Below are 5,000 nucleotides of genomic sequence, written 5' to 3' on the forward strand. Positions count from 1 at the left end.
AGCAAAATGTCTACCAGTATTGACTTATCTGTAGGTGTTTCCTGGTATTTGAAGACATTGCCAGATAAGAACAATCTGTTAACTAGATCTCTTAATTTGATTGCTAACCTTCAACTATATTGTTGAAATCTTTTGTTTTGTGATGAGGGATAGCTTTCACTGATGAAATAAAGAAAAGCCAAGCAAAATGACACCTTTTATTGGCTAACTAAAAAGATTACAATATGCAAGATCTTGCCTGAAGAAGGGGCCTGAGATGCCTCGAAAGCTTGCATATTGTAATCTATTTAGTTAGACAATAAAAGGTGTCATTTTGCTTGGCTTTTCTCTACATTCATAATGGCTAACACAGTACACCACAATAGTACTACTGATGAAATTACAATGTGTCTCTTATATTCATGGAGATTTTTTTTCTGTTTTTCCTCCTTGCCATCTGACCTTACTTTATTCTTTGCTACTTAGCATTGCCTAATCTAGGTTCTATTTCACATAAACTTTTCTTTCTTCATCTTGTAGAGCATTTCATCATTTGTATATGAATGAATGTTATTGTTGTTGTTGATGTCGTGATAACATTTAATTTCGATAAGCAGAGACTTTGTAAATTACAAAAATATAATTTGTTCTTGAATTTCGATCACTAGTATATAAAGACAATTCAAATTTCACCTAATAGCAGACATTCTGCGCATTTTAAAACTTTATGATGCTTGTACAGTGGTACCTTGAGATACAAGTTTAATTCATTTCGTGACCGAGCTCGTAAGTCAAAATGCTTGTATCTCAAATCAATTTTCCCCATTGAAATTAATTGAAATGAGATTAATTTGTGCCAGCCACCAAATACATTTTTTGTTAAATGTTTTCAACATAAGAAAAATGTATTTATAATGAACAAACATTGTATACAAACAAAATAAAACCTAATACACAAAAAAGAATCTAAAGAAATAAACAAATGTTGGCGAAGCCGATTAGTGTATTGTAATGTTTTTTTCTTTCACTTCACTTTTGCTTAACTTAATTTTCTTCTTCACTAGTTTTTTTTCTTGCCACGCTTTCGTCACTTTAATTCTCAAGGCGTTTCAATAGAAACCTATCCAAGGAGCTTTGCTTAGTCTTCCCCTTTAGAATGTTTCTGAAATGAGTTAGGCAAGTGTCATTAAATAGCACTGCTGCACGACCAGTTGTAACTTTTTCAGGATGTTTCTTTTCTTTAAAGTTCGAAACATTTTCCCACATTGCAAACACTTCCTTTATCTTACTTTAAGAGATAACCTCCTCCACGATACTGATTTCCTGCAGAACCTCCATATGTTGTTGCATCTGTAGCTCTGTCAACCCCTCCATTGTCAGTTTTTTAGAATGTGCAGAGACAAGCTATTCGATGCCTTGCATTTCGAATTTTGACTCGTAAATCAAGGCAAAAAAATCGACCTAGTGATGGCTCGTATCTCAAAAAACTCGTATGTTGGGGCACTCGTATCTCAAGGTACCACTGTATATGCATTCAGTAGTTACTCTGACAACTGCCTGCTTTTGGTATGGCTTGGACGATTGTAGAAACATATTTCAGGCATTACAAGCCAAAAGTAACTTTATTTAACTGACTAATGTTTTTGTTTCTATTTTCTTCATTTATTCTGCCTGCCTTCATTGTTTCTACAATAAAACAAAATACAGTGCATCTGGAAAGTATTCACAGCGCATCACTTTTTCCACATTTTGTTATATTACAGCCTTATTCCAAAATGGATTAAATTCATTTTTTCCTCAGAATTCTACACACAACACCACATAATGACAACGTGAAAAAAGTTTACTTGAGGTTTTTGCAAATTTATTAAAAATAAAAAAACAGAAATCACATGTACATAAGTATTCACAGCCTTTGCCATGAAGCTAAAAATTGAGTTCAGGTGCATCCTGTTTCCCCTGATCATCTTTGAGATGTTTCTGCAGCTTAATTGGAGTCCACCTGTGCTAAATTAAGTTGATTGGACATGATATGGAAAGGCACACACCTGTCTATATAAGGTCTCACAGTTGACAGTTCATGTCAGAGCACAAACCAAGCATGAAGTCAAAGGAATTGTCTGTAGACCTCTGAGACAGGATTGTCTCGATGCACAAATCTGGGGAAGGTTACAGAAACATTTCTGCTGCTTTAAAGGTCCCAATGAGCACATTGGCTTCCATCATCCATAAGTGGAAGAAGTTCAAAACCACAAGGACTCTTCCTAGAGCTGGTCGGCCATCTAAACGGAGCGATCGGGGGAAAAGGGCCTTAGTCAGGGAGGTGACCAAGAACCGATGGTCACTTTGTCAGAGCTCCAGAGGTCCTCTGTGGAGAGAGGAGAACATTCCAGAAGGACAACCATCTCTGCAGCAATCCACCAATCAGGCCTGTATGGTACAGTGGCCAGACGGAAGCCACTCCTTAGTAAAAGGCATATGGTAGCCCATCTGGAGTTTGCCAAAAGGCACCTGAAGGACTCTCAGACAACGAGAAACAAAATTCTCTGGTCTGATGAGACAAAGATTGAACTCTTTGGTGTGAATGCCAGGCGTCACATTTGGAGGAAACGTGATCAGGCACCGCTCATCACCAGGCCAATACCATCCCTACAGTGAAGCATGGTGGTGGCAGCATTATGCTGTGGAGATGTTTTTCAGCGACAGGAACTGGGAGACTAGTCTGGATAAAGGGAACGATGATTGCAGAAATGTACAGAGACATCCTGGATGAAAACCTGCTCTAGAGCGCTCTTGACCTCAGACTGGGGCGATGGTTCATCAGTATTGAGCAAAGGCTGTGAATACTTATGTACTTGTGATTTCTCAGTTTTTTTATTTTTAATAAAATTTGCAAAAACCTCAAGTAAACTTTTTTTTGTCAATATGGGGTGTTGTGTGTAGAATTCGGAGGAAAAAAATGAATTTAATCCATTTTGGAATAAGGCTGTAACATAACATAATGTGGAAAAAGTGATGCGCTGTAAATACTTTATGGATGCACTGTATGTGTATTGTCTGTGTACTCTATTTTCCCAGATATATTTTTCATTAATCTCAATTAAGCATGAAATTAATGAAAAGCTAATGTTTCACTAAATCAAAGGACATAAAACACTTGATAACAGTATAACCAATCACTGGTTTATGGTCAAATAAATGGATATGCATTGGGGGCAAAACAAAAAAAAAAATTACACTTTGAAGTTATGTGTTGTGATTTCTTTTACAGTTAAAAGGTGAAAAGAATTTTCACCTTCTTGTTTTTTGTCCTACTGCAACTATTGCAAACAGGTTTCATACAACTAATAAGCTAAATTTATACTGAATCAGTTGGCAAAAAAACAATGATACGGCGAGATATTGCTACTATACAGTCAAAAATACCAAGGTACCCTCAAGTGGACTTTGGGGGCTTAGGTTTGAAATGGTTAATTTATTTCACAATATAAGGTAATTAAAAAATAGTTTGCATGATACAGTCATGTGAAAACATTAGGACACCCTTTGAAAGCATGTGGTTTTTTGTAACATTTTTAATAAATGGTTATTTCATCTCCGTTTCAACAATACAGAGAGATTAAAGTAATCCAACTAAACAAAGAAAACTGAAGAAAAGTCTTTTCAAGATCTTCTGTAAATGTCATTCTACAAAAATGCCTATTCTAACTGAGGAAAAAGATAGGACACCCTTGCCCCTAATAGCGAGTGTTACCTCCTTTGGCTGAAATAACTGCAGTGAGACGGTTCTTGTAGCCATCTACCAGTCTTCGACATCGGTCTGAGGAAATTTTACCCCACTCCTCAATGCAGAACTTTTTCAGCTGTGAGATGTTTGAGGGGTTTCTTGCACGTACAGCCCTTTTCAAGTCACCCCACAGCATCTCAATGGGATTCAAATCTGGACTTTGACTTGGCCATTCCAGGACTCTCCATTTCTTCTTTTTCAGCCAATCTTTGGTTGATTTACTAGTATGTTTTGGGTCATTGTCATGTTGCATGGTCCAGTTCCGCTTCAGCTTTAATTTTCTAACTGATGGTCTCACATGTTCTTCAAGCACCTTCTGATACACAGTAGAATTCATCGTGGATTCTATGATGGTGAGCTGACCAGGTCCTGCTGCAGCAAAGCAGCCCCAAACCATGACACTTCCACCTCCATGCTTCACAGTTGGTATGAGGTTCTTTTCTTGGAATGCTGTGTTTGGTTTACGCCAAACATGTCCTCTGCTGTTGTGTCCAAATAATTCAATTTTGGACTCATCTGTCCAAAGAACATTATTCCAGAAGTCCTGGTCTTTGTCAACTTTATCTCTGGCAAATGTCAGTCTGGCCTCGATGTTTCTCTTGGAAAGCAAAGGTTTCCTCCTTGCACACCTCCCATGCAAGTTAAACTTGTACAGTCTCTTTCTGATTGTAGAGGCATGTACTTCTACATCAACAGTAGCCAGAGCCTGCTGTAGTTCTCGAGATGACACTTTAGGGTTTTTGGAGACCTCTTTTAGCATCTTGCGGTCTGCTCTTGGGGTGAACTTGCTGGGGCGACCAGTCCTGGGCATGTTGGCAGTTGTTTTGAAAGCCCTCCACTTGTAGACTATCTTCCGGACAGTGGAATGGCTGATTTCAAAATCTTTTGAGATCTTTTTAAATCCCTTCCCAGACTCATAGGCTGCTACAATCTTTTTTCTGAAGTCCTCTAAAAGCTCTTTTGTTCTCACCATGGTGCTCACTCTCACTTCAACAGTCAGGAGCACACCAAACTAAATGTCTGAGGTTTAAATAGGGCAAGCCTCATTCAACATGCAGAGTAACGATCTACTAATTATGTGCACCTGGTGTGATATACCTGTGTGAGATCTGAGCCAATTTAAGAGGGAATACATGTGAGGGTGTCCTATCTTTTTCCTCAGTTAGAATAGGCATTTTTGTAGAATGACATTTACAGAAGATCTTGAAAAGACTTTTCTTCAGTTTTCTTTGTT

At 37.9% G+C, this 5,000-nt stretch overlaps 1 protein-coding gene across 1 annotated transcript in view; it reads right to left on the bottom strand.

Annotated features, from left to right (window-relative positions):
* The window catches only part of ylpm1 (YLP motif containing 1), a 107,747-nt gene that overhangs the window by 59,939 nt on the left and 42,808 nt on the right, over nt 1-5,000 (bottom strand). The gene's annotated exons all lie outside the window — the stretch shown is intronic.

The sequence above is a fragment of the Polypterus senegalus genome, chromosome 18 (assembly GCF_016835505.1).
Source record: "Polypterus senegalus isolate Bchr_013 chromosome 18, ASM1683550v1, whole genome shotgun sequence".
NCBI lineage: Eukaryota > Metazoa > Chordata > Cladistia > Polypteriformes > Polypteridae > Polypterus > Polypterus senegalus.